Raw genomic sequence first — 18,177 nt, forward strand, 5'->3', positions numbered from 1 at the left:
AAATGTAATAACATTTGCATAATTGTGCATTAATTATACATCCAGTACTTTTTAATGAGTTAAGCAGACTTTTGGAGGCAGCAGATCCCGTCTTCAGTGCGATGTAAGGTCAATCGCTAATAAATCAGGCAGAGGCAGAGCTGAAATCTGAGAATGGGACCAGTGTCAAGAGGTGGTGTAGAAAAAGCATCCTGTGTGAATGAAAGTAATCCTTTCCAAAACACTTTTACTTTATCTGTGCAAGAAAGAAGAGGCCCAAGAGTTTTAGTTTTTAGAATGCAAATAAAAACAACATGAAAAGAAAAGGCACAAAAATAAATGATGAAAGATGCACTGTACTTTTTTTTATCTCAATCACTTCATAGTCTCACATTGCCAGACCTTACTCCACAGAGCTGCGGAGTATGGGACAGAATATTCCTTTAAAGTTAGGTAATATCAAACTTTGTCACAGTTGAGGAGATGCTGATACCCTTTACCCTTGTTTATCTGGCCTATCTCAATTTGGTGTATTACACTACTATTCACTGATATTTACCTTGGCTCAGGCCAGCAGGCCAATAACACCTGGCCCATTCTTCAAACTCAGCCCAGATAGATCCCCTGAATGGGGAAACGTCAATGAATCAGTGTCAGCCCTGAAGCACATGGTGATGCTCTGATTGTTTGAGCAGGATAACAGGCCACAGGCTTTTCTGTTTCTGTGTGCGTGTGCGTGTGTGCGTGCGTGCGTGCGTGCGTGCGTGCGTGGCGGGCGGCGCGCGGGCGTGCGTGCGCGCGTGCGTGCGTGCGTGCGTGCGTGTGCGGCGGGTGTGTGTGTGTGTGTGACAGAGAGAAGTAGAAGCAATAGGGCTACTGGCCTGGGAGGGGACCAAGATTGTTGATTGCAGGTCATCTTTCTTATCAGCTGCTGAGTGCCTGGATGAGTGTGAGAGTAAGGGCAATAATGATATTTGTATCATCATTCCAGAACATGTGATACATGAAAGGGAACAAAAAGAAGAACTCAGGTCCCGGTGCAGGTAATAAAAACAGGCAAAAAGGCACACAATTAAAAATATGACAGTCAAAAAATATAAAAATGTGTCTGCCGATCTTCCGATGTCTGCAATCATCTGCTCATTCTTTACAATATTGGAGAGGTTACTTACTTGCACCAGGCCTCCAGATATTTCACTTCCTCCCTGTAATCGGACTCATCGTTGTAGTTGAGTCCTACCACTGCCGTGTCTTCTGCCAAGTCCTCTGCTGCCTCGCTGAGCAGTCATAGGTCAGCAGTGTATAAGTAGGGTAGGGTAAGTAGGGTTCTCCTCTGGTGCTGAGGGTGATTGGGGGGGCGGGGGGAGGATGAGATGCTGTGGACTCTAACAGACAGGGTTAATGTTAGGGTTAAGAACAGTAGTAAGTACACTGGCAGTTGGAAAAAGGGAAATATAATGACATTAATATGAGCCTTCTTCCTCTTGTTTACTTTTCTTCAGCAGCTCTGGAAAAAAAAGAAAAATGCATTAATTAAAACATTTAAAAGTTTTAGAAATGGGAACGATACATTACTGAGGCAACTATTCGATGAGTGGTAAGGAAAACGTCACCTGAGAAAGTGTACAAAGCATATTTCTTTAATTCCAGAACATTGCACCATGCTTTTTTTAAAGTAATTTGCAATCAACTTCATTAAGATAAAACCACAGTAATGAGTCATATCTTCTTTCAGTCTCCTTATTTCTTCTGACTGCAGTTTTACAAATTATTCAAGTAAGACGCAGTTCGGATTGAGTTTTTAGTTGGCGTATGAGCATTATACAATTGGCGCAATCATGGCCTTTGAGTTTAGTTCACGGATCTCTATGGTTGGTAAAAAATTTTTGTTTTAACAAGATCCTTTTCATACTATAACAGTATAAGTCATGCTTTACTTGCCACAGATAGATATTGAAGGGAAAACACATTAAATATGTTGTCAATGAAGCTTTTGTTCGGTACACACAACTCACATTATAGTGCAGTAATCATAGAATGCCTTTATTGCCACAAATGCATACTGTGTGTACCTCTAGCTACTTACAGCACATCTGTCATTTGACAGTCTTAAGAGGACACTAAATCAACTGAATTACATTTTCAGAGAGAAGATAAAAACTTACATTCGCCAGTACTGTCTGACAATAATAATCATTTCTAAACCCCCTGTCACCTGCTGCTGCAAATCTTACGCTGCCCATATCTCAACCTTTTCTATCACTGTATGAATATGGCAGCTATTCCAGTTTGATAGATGAAATAAAAAGGCAGTATGATTGTGTCACTATATTATTCCTTTCAAGATGACCTCTTTTTCTGCTTTATTGTATGATATAACTTTCAAAGGTTGAGACAGCGTTTACAGCAGTGTAGATTAATGGCAGAGAGAGGAGGTGGAAATGGGTCCTTTTATGGTGGTTTCACACCAGTCAAAACTGTCTGCTGTATGGCCAAATTATACAGCCCAGCAAACTGTAATCATAGCCAGAGGAGCATGCATTTTAAACAGATCTGAGTTGCATGTGGTAATTAATGTAACTTTTTAAGCAACTACAGTTTACAGCTGCTCTGAATCAATGATATTTAACAAAGACAGAATATTAATTAGTAAAATGTTGTTGGTACTGAAGCTGCAGGGGATTTTTGGATATATGTTACTTGAGTGTATGGTATTAATTATAAGTGGATCAATAATAAAAACATGATGGAATAGGCATTGATTTTGGTGGCATATTTAAGTAAACTGAAATAAATATCAGTCCCAAAATATTATGCATATTTCCTGCACTTCCAGTAGAGGGCTTCCATTTAAGAGAATGTGACAAGCTTATTTCCATGTTTATATGGAATAACAGTACTATAAACCTTATTCAGACCCACAGTAGCCCTGAGTGAGAAAACACAGCCGCCTAATTCATCTGAAGAAACCAGCCTGTGCCAATCCATATGTCACTGGACCAAATGTCATGGTAATAATTGTCTGAACCAACAATTTCAACCTCATTGTTGTGCTAAATGAAAAACCTGGGAATCACCAAAGTAGAATTCTTCCTCTGGGGTGCATGTCTTTACAACACGCCATAACAATCAATCCAATAGTTGTTGGGATGTTTCATTTTGGATTAATGTGGTGGACTGAGTGGATGCAGCGAGCATGGTTGACACACTTTTATGAGCTCTTCAAGATATGATGGTGCCTGACCATTAAGAGCTTTGTAGGTCAGGAGAAGGATTTTTAATTCAATCCTGGATTTTACAGGAAGCCAACGCAGAGAAGATATTACAGCAGAAATATGATCTCTTTTACTAGTTCTTGTCAGTACACGATCAACTGGAAAGTCTTAAGGGACTTACTTGAGCAACCTGATAATAAGGAATTACAATAGTCCATCCTCGAAATAACAAATACATGGACTAGTTGTCCTGCATCGTTTTGAGACAGGATGTGCCTAATGTATGGGACTAAATAATTCCGTATGTAAAAAAAAAAAAAAAAAAAACATATTCTATGTGGGCGATTAAGGATACATCATGATCAAAGACCATGATCAAAACACAGAAAGTCCTCAAAGTGGTGCTGGAGGCCAGGACGATGTCAGCCAGAGTAGCTATGTCTTTAAGTAATGAGCTTTAGAGGTGTTTGTGCCCAAGTACAATAACTTCAGTGTGTCTGAGTTAAGCATCAGAAAATTGCAGGTCATCCAGGATTTTATGTCCTTAGTGCATGCTTGAAGTCTAACTAACTGACTGGTTTTGTCTGGCTTGATCGATAGAAGTATAACTGGGTATCATCTGCATAACAGTGAAAGTTAATTGAGTGATTCCTAATAATATTGTTTCGAGGAAGCATATATAAGGTGAATAGTATTGGTCCAAGCAGCGAGCCTTCTAGAACACCATGGCTAACTTTACCTTGCATGGAGGATTCATTGTTAACATTAACAGAAATCAGTCTGATAAATAGGACTTAAACCATCTTAATTTGGTTCCTTTAATGCCAATTAAATGTTCAAGTCTCTGCAACAAGATGCAATGGTCAATAAATGCAGCACTAAGATCTAATAATACAAGTACAGAGACAAGTCCTTTCTCTGAAGCAATAAGCAGGTCATTTGTAATTTTAAGCAGCCGTCTCTGTGCTATGATGCTCTCTAAATCCTGACTGATTAGCAACTGTCGTTTTGGAAACTAATGGGGATCCAAAAAAATAAAGAATAAACACTGTTTATTGTCTTTTCTTTACCACATTTCTCCTTTTTGTTTCAATACTACTACTACTACTACTACTACTACTACTACTACTACTACTACTAATAATAATAATAATAATAATAATACTGTACCTGTGTAATTGCATGTGTAATTAATGGCCACATTCTACTCCTGTTCTTGTTTTATTTTTTCTTTTAAAGCATGTACAAAAACAAATATCTTTTGTTCAGATTGATTTTGAGGATTTACGTAAATGTGATCTCATTTGATGTTTTGCCAAGATGAAGTGGAACAATATGTAAGACTTACAGCGACCACACACAGGCTTCTCCTCACTATAAACCCTGCCATATTTTACATTAAGTATTAGCAGTCTCCTCAACAGCAAGCAGTAAGAACAATAGCTTTATGTCTTCTCCTGCCATCGGAAATTATAGCAGATAGGTTGGGAGGTGTAATCAAAGGCAGACGGCCTCGTAAAGTCAACAAGCAGCTTTTTCTGAGGTCTGGCCCATATTGTTCTGGGATCAACCACCTCTCTACGCTACACTACAGGCTGCTTTCACCATCAATCATCCAGGATCAAGTAGTTGCAGGGGATTAACCAGCACAGTAGAGCTCCTAATGTACACACACAGACCTACACATCACTAATATGCAGCTGAACAAGTAAAGAACCATGCATCCACTGCGAATGAACACTTATATACAGACGCACTCACATAATTTGCTTAGACTGACAAATAATCGTTTTTACTAAAAATGTGCAAAGCACCAGTGCCTCTACTGCTAAGTAGCATATAGCTCAGATTGCCAAAATACTGTAGCTTCCAGAACGCTGATCCAGTCTTGCTGTTTTTTTTGTATATTTTCATATTGTATATTACCTCTTGAGAATAACGGAGCAATCACTCAGAAAAACACTGAGAATTTAAATAAAGAAAAGAGGTTCAACAGGAGGTGTCAAATGTGGGATCTCTGAACAACAAAATTGAGGAGTTAACAGCGAGACTGTCCCACTAAACAAAGTGGGTGGTCTTGCACATTTGCGATGATTTGCACTGAAATATCAGCTGACAGCAACAGCGAGGATAACTAATTTAACTAGGGAATGCAATTTCTAAAGAAATTTCAGTGTGAATGCTGGATGCTAAAAAAATAGTCTGATGTAGTCAGACACTTGTAGACAGAAATTGACAATTTATGTTAACATTAGACACAAATGCATGGAAAAATAGGGTACAGGTTGAAAAATGCCGAAAACGCCCTTTCAATCGTGTATAGGTTTCAGCTCACAGCAGCTTTTTTGATTAAATTATATAAATATTAGTATTATTTGTTATTTATTTGCTGCATGTCTATACATCAAACAATGAGGATAAAGGTGGTTATTGTAAATTGCACAATACAGGTTGTATGTCATTTTTAGTTTCCTTTATTAGATACCCAATACTTTCTAATACATAGTTGTTTTTGGATCTATGCTTTCCTTGACGGATGTTTAGATATACTGTCTTTTTAGGAGAATATTAACTGCTACTTAAACAGTTAATATTAAGGCATTATGAATAATGTTCATACATATATGGGTTCTAAATAAAATGTGGCATTTAGGTAAGGATTTCAATGATAGCCAGTGTAGTCATTATCAATTCCACAATTTAGTATAGTAATGATCCCAATGTTTATGGTCAATCAAATTACATCATATCTATCCTATCAGACATGGACCAAAAAAATATCAGTCTCATATTGGCACACACACACACACACACACACACACACACACACACACACACACAAGCCCAGTCTGGGCCAGCCATGTGGCCATCGATCGTCTGTCTGTGCCCTGGGATGAGATTCCCAGATAAAGCAGCTTGTGAAGAGGCAACAGATTGACGCTGACCTCTCCCTCCTCAACACCAGCAATAACTGCTGCTACTTCCAAGCACAATAAAACATGTCTGTTAGCCCTATATGGTCAGATTTGCGATTTTAGCTGTTGCAATTTGAAGCTATGGCACTGCATGTGACATGATGATTTGTAACATGGCAACATTGATGCAATGTGACAGGCCAATCATGTGCAATAAATATCATGGCTGAAGTGGTGTAACCAGGTCTCAGTATCTGTGGAGCCATACACTACAGAACATGTTCTATTCTCTTTGCATTTCCATTATAGTGTCCATGTTATGATTTTTTCCTCATGTTCATATGCATTCAATGTTAAACTGAAAGGTGTGTTAAAACAAATACATTTAACCACCTATTTCTAACATTTTTATTCTTTTAAACATCAGAAAAAGAAAAATGGCAAAAAAAATAATTGTAAAGACGATGAGTTGAGTGGAGTGCCAGGAGGTGAATTGGTTTATTTATTTTTTGGTTTATCAACTAATGGATTGTGAAGCTTTATTTGGACATCAATAAATTTCAGTTCAGAGTCTAACACCAAGATTTCTGGCTATGTCTATTGTTTTTAACATTGCCGCTTGAAGCTCAGTGCTGTCTTTTAATCGTTCCTCTTTGGCTCCAAAAACAACTACCTTTGTTTTGGAGATTTAGGCACATATAATCTTTGATTTGTTCATTGCACTCTCAGTATTGGACCAGTGCCCTGGTGAAATCAAATGTAAATGTGTGTCGTCTGCATAATTATTGTAACTTATTTTGTGGTCTTCCATAATCTGAGCCAATGGAAGCATGTAAATGTTAGACAGAAGATGCCCCAGAATGGAGCCTTGGAGCCATGCCTGCAGCATGTCATTTGTCCACTTGGATGTGTAATTACCTATAGATACAAAGTGGTCTCTTTTTTCACAAAGTAGTCCCTTTAAGTAGGATTCAAACCAATTAGTACTGTGCCAGAAAGTCCAACCCAGTTTTCTAGTCTAGTAATATGTTGTGGTCGACTGTGCCAAATGCAGCATGGAGATCAAGTAATACTAAGACTGACATTTTGCCACTGTCTGTATTTAAAGTGATGGTTCGAGAAATTTCATTAGAGAGTATCTGTTAAGGATAGGCTAATGGACCACGTTGTATCTCTTAAAATACGACTAATAATGCCGACATGACCAAGAGTATACACTAAAAGATTAAACACATCTAACGATGGATTGGAAAGTTTGTAAGTACACCAGAAGTTTATGAACACTTGCCTGCTCTCTTCTGCTCTCTGTTGCTGCTGCTGCTGCTGCTGCTGCTGCCCTAGCACGTTAGACGAGTGCTTAGGGCGCGCCTTATAAATTAAAAAGACCGAATACAGAAAGAGATACAACAAAAATATGTATTAATTTAATGATTAAATAAGGTAATGTCTCCAAACTTACTCCAATTATTACTTGTCTCCTGCTAGTTATATTACAGCACTTACTTTAAAAAATAAGTTAAATTAAAAATATTTTTTGTTGCATCTCTTTTCGGTGTTGTAATTTGTAGATGTCCCTAAGCACTCCCCTCAGCAGCCAGCAACAACAGCAGAGCAGAAGCCAGCAGGCAAGTGTTATTTACATAAACTTCTGGCGTACTTACAAACTTTCCAATCCATCGTTTATGAGTGCATAATCTATATATACTAGTGTAGACCTTTGGTATCATTTCAAGCATTATTAGTGGGGGGCTTTAAGAGATACAAACGTGGGTCCATTAGCCCCGCGCTAAGCTATTCAGCGGCTAACGCTACTCTACGCTAACTCGCCCAATGTTAGACCCAGGTGAAAAAAGCTTCTGGGGGGTTGTTTGGCTCGAGGTCATGGTGCAAAGGACCCTAGGGTGAATTACTCCGAACCATCACTTTAAGTGGATGTCATTGGAGACCTTAACAATAGCAGTCAATGTCGTGTGGTTGAAAACCTGACTTGAAGACATCAAAATAGTTGTTTATTGAAAAGAAGCTGTTAAGCTTTTGGGAAAAAACAGCCCTTTTCAATGATTTTAATTAAAGATTAAAGGTTAAATATGGGCCAATAATTGCACATTAGTGACGTGTCTAGATTATTTTTTGGGCCTTTCAGGACAGCTGAAGACAGAAAAAAGGAGACAGAGGGGGAATGACAAGCAGCAAAAGGTGCTGCATTATGGACAGAGCCTTAGTACATGGGGCACACGCCTACCAGGTGAGATACCAGTGTGCCCCAGATTGTTTTGTTTTTTAAGTGGCTTGATGATGGCAGTTTTTTAGAGCCTGTGGGAAGATACCTGAAAGAGGAGACGTGTTTACAATCTGTACTACATCTGAGGCCAATTTGTATTACCTGCTTTGGCACATGGTTTAGTTTTGCAGGATATTTTAGAGTGATTTAGTTTTTTGCAATTATGGCATTGTTGTCCAAGGGCATGACGCTTTTCCCGTTTACTACTTCTAAAATTATTGCAGTTATTACTTGCCTTATTCTTTCTGTTTGAAACTGCCCTTACTGCATCAACTCTGATAGCTTGAGTGGCTAGCGGCTACTTTCCTCCGCAATGGCTTTGGTTTGGTTGGCTTTGTCACTCAACAGAGACTAGTTCACGTAGAATAAAAGTAATGTGAAAGAATCCAACATTGAGCAAGTAATCTTAAATGACACTGAACCAGAATGAACTAGTGCATGTTCATTGGCGTTGTCATATATGCAAATATCAAGTATGGTGGCTCATAATGACCAAAAAAGGATAATCATTTGCAAAATGATTAATAGGGTCAATGGCTCAAAGTGTTTCATCAACTATACGACAAGAAAAAGGTTGGAGGGTGCAGCATGGCTTACATACATTTGGTCGCATCCCATTGTTTTCAGTTGTAAGAATTGATTTGATTCTTAACCAAACATTATTTTTGACACTCTTCTCTGTTTGAAGGATCCTAAACTTAGAGCAACTTGCTCATATATTCGGTTTGTGTTTGCTTGGTTTAGCCACCAATTTAACTATTAGAGCAGAAAATTAGGAATTGCGCGCATCAGATGTAATGATTCCAATTGCTGGCTAGCATTGAGAATTTGTCTCCTGATCAACTCTGCAAGCTGAAACCATATCTGTCTCTCTCTCCTTCTGTCCCTCCTTTCTGTCTCCATCCAATCTTACAGATCTAATTTGGTAGCTTCAGACTTTCTTATGACTTTATTAAAGGACTTTTTTAGATCTCCACTTTTCTTTAACTCTGAGTGGTTCCACTGCACAGGCACAGGCTTGGGGCACTGTAAATGAGATGACTTGATATCATATCAAAACCAATGAAGGTGGACCCTGAATAGCAGCAGTCTCCTCCTCTCTACTCATCTTGTCTGCTGTCGTTCATCAAGTCTCTAAAATAAGCAGCAGGAAGACATAATAGGACCTTGATGTCACTCACTGGTTGAGCCTTTTAAAGGATGTGCTGTTCTTCAAACCCTCTGGTTTTTTATAAATATTTAGATAAGAAGTAGGTGAGCGATGACCAATAGAAAGTTGTTTGAGCAATTGTGCTGCATGCTAAGCTCCCAATTCTGTGTGGAGTGAGGAAATAGGATTTGGGTACGGTTTTATTTTCAATATTTGGATACCTTTCTAGTGGGCCTCAAGGCTTTTTGTCAGATTTAGAGTAAATTAACTGTGACACAGAGAATCCTCTTAATTTAAGGACGGATGATTGATGTTGTGTTGTACAGAAATAATAAATGAAGCTAAAAATATAGAAATAAAACAAAGCTAACCTTAAACACGATGACTCCATGACTCCAACTGAGATTCTAGTTTTTCCTTTTTTTATTGCGCAAAACCTATTTAGATGGGGAGGGGGTTGAATCTTATATTTCACTATACAAACGCCCCTCTTCAGTGTAATAATTTATTTGGACTCTCCACTCAACAACTGGCATACTGTCCCCCTAAAATAGTTACAGTCGTGACAGCATTGTTGAAATGATTTTCATTATGAATAACTACAAGAGGCCAAGCACGAATTATTTAAGATGGTGTACCCTCATTTAAACCTTAAGGATACCCTGTTGAGTCTTGAGCATCTAGTAATGCCATAGCACACCCAGACACATAGCAAGGTGACAGCAAAGGTAAGAAAAAAGAAAACTACAATCTGACAAACAATGCATGATTCAAAATGTTTTAAGCATTGGCTCTGTTTTCACAATAGCACACATTGTGCACATTTGAAATGTAATTAGCATTTACCAAATAACACATGACAAAATGGTGAATATTCCAGCCACTCTATGTCTGTATCAAAAGGAACTGTAGTAAAAGGTTATGAATCATGGCTCAGCCATGAATGAGAGGGCCAGAAGCTGCTCTATTGAGAACTGCAATATATTTGCCCCATACGTGGACTCTAAAAACAGAACAGGAACATGCACAGATAGACCCCGGGTGGTGCTCAAGCACCTGGCCTTTTGGTCTGACTAGATAAGTGCCCTTTCTGCAAGACATGTTTTTGGCCCATGGCATCAATTCTCAATTAAAAAAGTGTTCTAATGCCGACAACTGTATTTGAGTTCTATTTCTCCACACTGTACATTAGCTTCTATACTGACTGATTTAGGTGAGAATTTCTAATAGTATGTATCTGTTATTTACTAAAGTAGCTACTGCCAGCTTCCTGACTCATAAAAAAAACAAAAAAAAAAACATTTGTTTTGTTTTTAGATAAAACGGGCGGCCACCCTGAACTGCAGGCTACAGAGTGTGTTTACCCCTGCAATTTGTTATTTCAAAAAAAGATTATGGAATCTAAAAACGTAAAACATTTAGGTAAACATTTTGACCTGTAATTTCAAAGTCAAGGATTAGGGTTAGTAAAGTCAAGTACAAGCTTGTAGTCTTCAGCTCAAACCAACACTGACTCAAGTGACATCACTTGAGGGCATTTATCAGAAAGGCCAACAAGAAAAATGTACCCGCCTTGCATTTCAAATGCTATTAAATTATTATCAGACGCATCGTCAGCCGATTTTGCAGGGGCTTCAGCCCCGAATGTTTTGAGTGTAGCCCCGAATGTATTTTGAAAAGTTGACTGACAAATTTGACACCGGACGTTGCTTAGTGTCCACTCTCGCTGTAAAATGCTGTGCAGCTTCAGGTTTATGGATGCGCTCTGCTGTCGACATGGTGCGGCAGATGTGTCGCGTTTGTGCTCCGTGTATTTCTGCCATAGTTTCGGTTTTCCACCTCCGACCTAGAGCAGCGTACAGCCACTTCCTTAAACTTTGTCTCATTCAGAGACCAGAGACCTAAACAGGGCTATGTGTCTGTGAGAAGGTCTGAGATCTACCGTATCAGCAGAGCAATCATGTAATGCACAGCAGACTATGGTGCAGGTAGATTATTTTCTGAAATATAGTGACTATTCTTGTAATAGCCCATTATAACTTTATTTTTCACAAAATATCATGACTCCTCCAAACCTCAGAGAACACAGATGGGATGAGTTCTATTTTGAATGTGCACAAAGTTTGAGCAGAAATCTTGCTCAAACATCTGAAATATTACAGTCCAGGGGTTTATTAATAAATTAAAATGAATAATGTATCATTGAGGTGAACAATTGTCATATGCACATTTACTGAGGTTACTTCCCCACAAAAGATGCAAAAGGGGAGGGAAGAGTAAATGATGCCTAAGCTACATGTGTGCTGACTCAGATATAATTAGAAAAGTCAATCTAAAAGAAGAATAAATAGTTGAAAGCAATACAGAATGCCTGAGAGCCTTACTGCAATATATTCCATTATGTTTTTATATTTGGATTGTAATCTGTTTCCCTTTACGTAAAGATATTTCCAGCATATTGATTCAGAAAAGGGTAGGAATAGAGAACGCAGGAAATGAAGTGTTTAATGCTCAAAATGTTCAGGGGCCAGACCCCCAGACCCGCCCCCATCATAAGTAACCACACAAATCTGGAAACAAAACCCTGGCCTTTGGGTTGCCAGGCCAGTTATGATTAGGCTAAACGTTGGTGCCATCTACCTAACATCTACAAACTGGAAGCTAAAAGGAACATAAAGGAATCGCTGTTTTGCATTGCATTCAGTTTATTTAAATGGGTCCGGGCTAAGACCCGAACCTCCTCAAGTCCTAGAAACGCCCCTGATTATTATTACTAAATGTTCTTATAAAACCCCTTCATCTATTAGTTCATGACTTTTCCAAAAATGGGTTTATTAATCATCTAGTGAGTATAGGGGTGTGGTATGAAAAGAAAATATGATCATTTATACATAAAACTGCCAATGGGTCAATTTTACCCCCTTATAGAAAACGCTGTATATTGCTGCACTAAAAAAACACTTTTGTTTACATGTCTTCTGACAATTGGATTGGGAAGAGATCAATGACCTGTCATTTTCATTGGATGTGGAATCTTTTTTTGAGGACGAGGAGCGCCCGCCTCATCTGTTTCATCGCAGCGCAGCGGCCCTCAGACGCTGACGGGACAAGGGCCTACAGACAAACGCTAACGTTACACATCCTTCTAGTTAGACGTAACTCAGGTAGCAGTGTCTAGCTAACGTTAGCTTACTGCACTAGCTAAACTAATTTTAAATATTTATATTCTTAACCCTTGTGTTGTCCTTCGGGTCCCAGTGACCCGAAGGACAACACAAGGATTATGTACTTCCCTTTACTTTGTTGAGAATTGCTCTCTAAAACCGGTTTCTTTTAAAGTAAGTAAGTAAAGTTTATTTCTAGAACACATTTAAACACAGTTTAAGCTGACCAAAATGTTGTACAAACAAGAACTAAGGTGCTGTATTAACCCTTGTTTAGAGAGCAATTCTCAACAAAGTAAAGGGAAGTACATAATCCTTGTGTTGTCCTTCGGGTCACTGGGACCCGAAGGACAACACAAGGGTTAAATGTCAGCTCAACATCTGTGTGTGTGTGTGTGTGTGTGTGTGTGTGTGTGTGTGTGTGTGTGTGTGTGTGTGTTCGATCTGTAACAAAAGAGCGTAAAGCCCATAAACTGAATTTTAAATAGTGACTTTCAAGTATTACTTAATTTAATATTAGATAAACAAATTAACTGCTTCAAGAAATGATATATTTGCGAGTGCTGACGCTGTTGCGGCAACGTTTACAAATTCTAGAAGTAAATGGAATGCAAGCAGTTCTAGTGTTAACTAAGCAAGCCCTTTGGTAATTCACCAGTGTGGGCTGAAAATGATGTACATGGTAAGTCAGTCGCTTGCAATCTTTTGTGGAAAACCTGTTGCCGTACACGCAGAGAAAAAAACTAGAAATCAATGCCAGACTGAATAACTTTCTGGTGGCCAATGTGCCATGTACTCATCCATTCATCCACTTCTTTTCAACTTACTGTGAGGCTATGCTACCATACCTCCACTGCTCTCCCATTCTTCTTCGTTCCTCCAAAACTGCTTCCATGCAGTCTGCCGAGAGTAGGTTTTCCCCTCTTCCTGGCAGGTTGCCTGATGCTTCAAGACTATGATCTACTGCCACTTTTAAACAAATTCTCCATTTCCTGGTAGATTGGATGAGTCTGGGAGGAGAAACGCACACAGAGGGAGACAGAAAGGGGGTGAGACAATTAGGCAACGAAGGAAAGTTACCCACCCGCTCCACTCCTTTTCCTCCTCCTCAGTTTCTCAGGGATCATCAAGCCACAGTGTGGCAACATTTTAGGGCCGGCTGCTTATCGGAAAGCTGTCCGCCCACATAGCTACAGCACTTCCTTAACTTCTACCACAGACTGGATGAGAAAGTAGCTGACTGCAGCTTCCCCCATACATTACCAATCTGAGGCCTGAGCAACAAACAAAGCCTCAACCTGAATGCTTTACTTATAGTTGCTCAGGAAAGTCTATTACTCACAAAGTAGTGACATATGTGGGTGTTGAAAATGCACTGGTAAGGGTGTTAGTACACGGATTAGTAACTGCCATGAACACACTAAAAGAAACAACTAATACCTCCCACCTTAAAAAATAAATAAATAAAAAAGGTCCAGTGGGTCGGATTTAGGGACATTCGAGGCAGACAAATCTATGGCAAGTTTCATTTAACTTCCCATTCTAGTATTGAAGATCTTTTTAGGTCAGAAAAGTAGCTACTTTAGGGCGCAGAATAAAACCTTTAAAGATCTCAACACTGATATTAATTATAAGCCTAAAAACACTATATTGGCCTAGTGTTAAAACATTAGTTTTATCAGCATGTCATGTATTGTTACCATTCACTCAGATGCTTGTTTGCCTTTGTTTCCCCACCCTCCCACTGGAAAAAGGCTGAAGGCAGGCTACAGGACTAGGAACAGCACCCATTTTAAGATGAAGTTAGTTACCATAAATTAAGAAAAAAAAACCTGTGCAGGGTTTCCTCCCCCTCTCAGCTCTTTTTATTCCCCTTCAGTTAACTCTGCTACGAACAACCAACACAAGTCCAGAAACATTTAGCCTTTTACCTTTTACAAATCAGGAGACACAGCTCAAGAGTTAAGCAAAATACACTTTATTTAAAGAATAAAATTAAACTCTTCTCCAACTCCAGCCAGGATGTTATGATACACAGAGAGAGAAAATTAGTGTTACCCATGTGCAGTTCATATAAATACAATCAGAAACGGTTTAAATGCGAGAGTAACTTCATGTCTCTGTGTCCACAACTCTTTAGGAAACTAGCATCAGGTCCTGAGTGGATTGTTTTCAACAGGAGAAGTGTCCTCAGGGATGTCCCTACTACTAAATGTGACTTTTAATTGTAAATATCTAATGTTGGCAAAAGAAAATAACGTATACAAATACCAATTCATCCACACACACGTTAACTTCACTTTCAAACGAGGCCACTCCCATTTAGGAGACAGGAGGTGAGGAGTGTTTCATACTGTTGGTGCAGCGTGTGATGTGCTAACTTTAGTTCAAAGAAAATCTTTGATAGAGCTAGAGTTGTAATAAAAATGTGATCATGATCACTTACCAGCTGAGTTCTTCTCCACCTCCAGCATATCCACCTCCATTCTGAAACAGAAAATTCTAATAAGTTTCTGTATATAAGCTCCAGCTGTGGAGCCTGTCTGGGTCTGACCCAGGATCTGAGGGCTCTATACCCAGTCCATGGTCACCTTTTGGGGGGAGATTTTTGGCACAACATCGTCTGTCGGAATAGGTTTCTCTGAATCATGCTATGCATGTAATCCTGCAAAGGCTATTTTAAATAGATACGGTTTCAAATAACATAAACAACACTAGCTTCTCAGACAGCTGCAGCTGATTCAGAACGCTGCTGCTCTCAGAGACCAAGAAAGCCTTCACACTGGCTTCCGGTCTCTCAGAGAGCTGATTTCTAAATACTACTGTTGATTAATAAAGTACTGAACAGTTTATTTCTGATCAGCTGCTACATTCGGAACCCTTCAGACCTCTCGGGTGGACTAGGTCAGCTCTGCTTTCTGTCCACAGAGTCCAAACTAAACATGGAGAAGCAGGGTTCAGTTTTGATGCTCTACATAGTATCTGGAACCAACTCCCAGAAAACTGCAGGTCCACTGCAACTCTCACTTCTTTAAATCAAGGCTGAAGGCTTGTGTTTGATGCTGCTTTTTTCTTTTAAAGTAATTGTTAATTTCTTACACTGCATTGTAACTTATTCTCAGATTTGATACATTTCTATATATTTAACTGTTCTTAACAGCCCTTTAATGTTTTATGTAAAGCACTTTGAATTGCCTTGTGGCTGTAATGGGCTATACAAATAAAAACTGCCTCCACTAGTGTGTTGGGGTTAGTTTTAACTAGGTTTATCACAAGAGCAGGAAACAGCCACAATGTGCATCTTACTAGTTTCGAGAGTGTGTGTGTATAAAAAAAATATAACTGACTACACCAAGAAAAGAGACAGTTTCACTAATTTGTTTATTTTGCAGATGGCAACCATTTTAATTTCTTATCTTCTTTGTCAGGTGTTGCCTCTAAACACACACACACACACACACACACACACACACACACACACACACACACACACACACACACACACACACACACACACACACACACACACACACACACACACACACACACACACACACACACACACACACACACACACACACACACACACACACACACACACAAAAAACCCCAACATTTTATTCACAAACATGCCGCTAAATACATTTCACAGTTCCACACATCTATTTTTAGTCCCAAATGCGAGTAAAACGCTGCCCTGTCGAGCCCCAGATGTGGAAGTTATCCGTGTAGAAGTTAACAATCTGCTTTTGTTCCCTTAGTATAACATGACATTTGTAACTTCCAACTTAACAATGTTCAGATTGTTAAAATTATGTTATGTTTTACAGCACCTTTTTTCAGATTAAAAGTGACTCACCATCATAGTTCTGTTTTCAAAGTGGTCTGGAGGAAAATGCAGGCCTTTTTTCAAATCTGAAGAGCCACACAGGTGTTTCAGGTGATCTGGCTGATTGTGTGGGCGTGGTTACACTGATTGATTGACTTCCTACGCCTCCTGTTAGGGCGGGTTAAATGTACATTACCGCCACCAACTGGACTGGAGTGTGAATGAGAGATAAATGCAGAAATTCTCTTTACTAAATCAATTGTTTCATTGTTATTTGTTTAGTTTTTTAAACTTGAAAGTTATTTAATTACAAATGATGGCATTGTACAACACTGGACAACAGTCAAGCATTGAATTCATTAAATTACATAAAATTAAAGAGGGAAATGTTGACAAAACTTATGAAAAGGGTAAAAGCTGGTTGTGTTTTCAGGAATCTACATTTGTGTAGAAAAAAAAATGACCAAAAATAATAAATATATGAATTGCTTATACATGCAACCTGTCTTTAATAAATCAGGTTATCTTTAGTTAGTTCAGAGAAGTTTTCAAATTTAGGAAATAGCCAGTAGTGGAAGTCTTCCCAAAAGGCAGTAGCAAAAATAAAAATTAAAGGACATCACAATTATATATTGTGGGATTGCTTTGATGACATTATCAGACTATTTTCTTTTATTTAACTCAGCTGTTTTTCTAACACTGTCAAGTTTTTTATAAGAATGGTAAGCATTTCTGCTGCTGTGATAAAGCAAGGGAGAGATTTGATTGAGAATCCTTAACGTGCTTAAAGAAAGCATCAGCCTCTATGCATGAGTAGGAGTGCAGTTAACTGTAGATTTGAAACATTTCCATAAAGATCTTATCAGGGTCCGTACAGTCTTGATTCAAAATTATCAGCTCATTTATCACATTTCAATCTACAAAAATAAGCTCAGCTCATTCACCCTCCTCTATCCACTTTGCTCTTAATCTTATGTTTGCTCCTTTGGCTTTTGAAATGTAAATGCCGTCTAGTGAAAATTGCAGGAGAATTAGTTTTTGTTTGTCATCCTCAATGAAGATGTATTGCATAAACTGTTTATTTATTTAATGATTTGTGATTCACTCTTTACTAGCCCTGCTTAATAATTTGCTATTTGAGATGGATATCTGACATACCTTATATTTTATGAATTGCCATTTATCTCTATAAGTTGTGTGGTGGAATTAAGGAAAAGCTTAGACAACATCAAGTCATTCATAGGTCACAGGTCAGGGGACAAGACTGTTCGGCCAGTCTCTAGCAATAACCAAACCTGTTCATGTATTAATATGTGTGTGTCTCTACAGATTCAGGGAGTCTAGGAAGCTGTATGATTGGAATGTTTTAGGACTGTCTCCTTTTGGAGGTCGGTGGGCCTGCCACACTTTAGCATACTTCCCAGAAAGAGAGAGAGAGAGATAGGCTGAACTAGGCTTTGGCATCTGTGTTTAGGCACCTGCAATATCACTCTCCTGCCAATTAGGATGTTGATTGACATTGTATGACGGAGGATATTGTTGCAGTAGATGAGCAGTTTTTATATCACATCCCCAACAGTAAGTATGAATCACATTTTCACCTGTGGATCCTGATATTTCTGCCACTGCCACTGCCTCCATTTT

At 38.8% G+C, this 18,177-nt stretch overlaps 1 long non-coding RNA gene across 2 annotated transcripts; it reads right to left on the reverse strand.

The window, feature by feature from the left end:
• Positions 1-859: 859 nt before the first annotated feature.
• Positions 860-16,671, reverse strand: LOC120552435. Of its 2 annotated transcripts, none has more exons than XR_005637998.1 (5): positions 16,564-16,671; positions 15,151-15,191; positions 13,553-13,714; positions 1,152-1,364; positions 860-918 (listed from the first exon to the last, which is right to left on the reverse strand). It is a non-coding gene; the product is annotated as an uncharacterized LOC120552435 (long non-coding RNA). The 2 variants fall into 2 exon arrangements; XR_005637997.1 differs by having other exon boundaries at positions 1,152-1,486.
• Between the last annotated feature and the right edge of the window lie 1,506 nt (positions 16,672-18,177).

Source organism: Perca fluviatilis, chromosome 22 (assembly GCF_010015445.1).
Source record: "Perca fluviatilis chromosome 22, GENO_Pfluv_1.0, whole genome shotgun sequence".
NCBI lineage: Eukaryota > Metazoa > Chordata > Actinopteri > Perciformes > Percidae > Perca > Perca fluviatilis.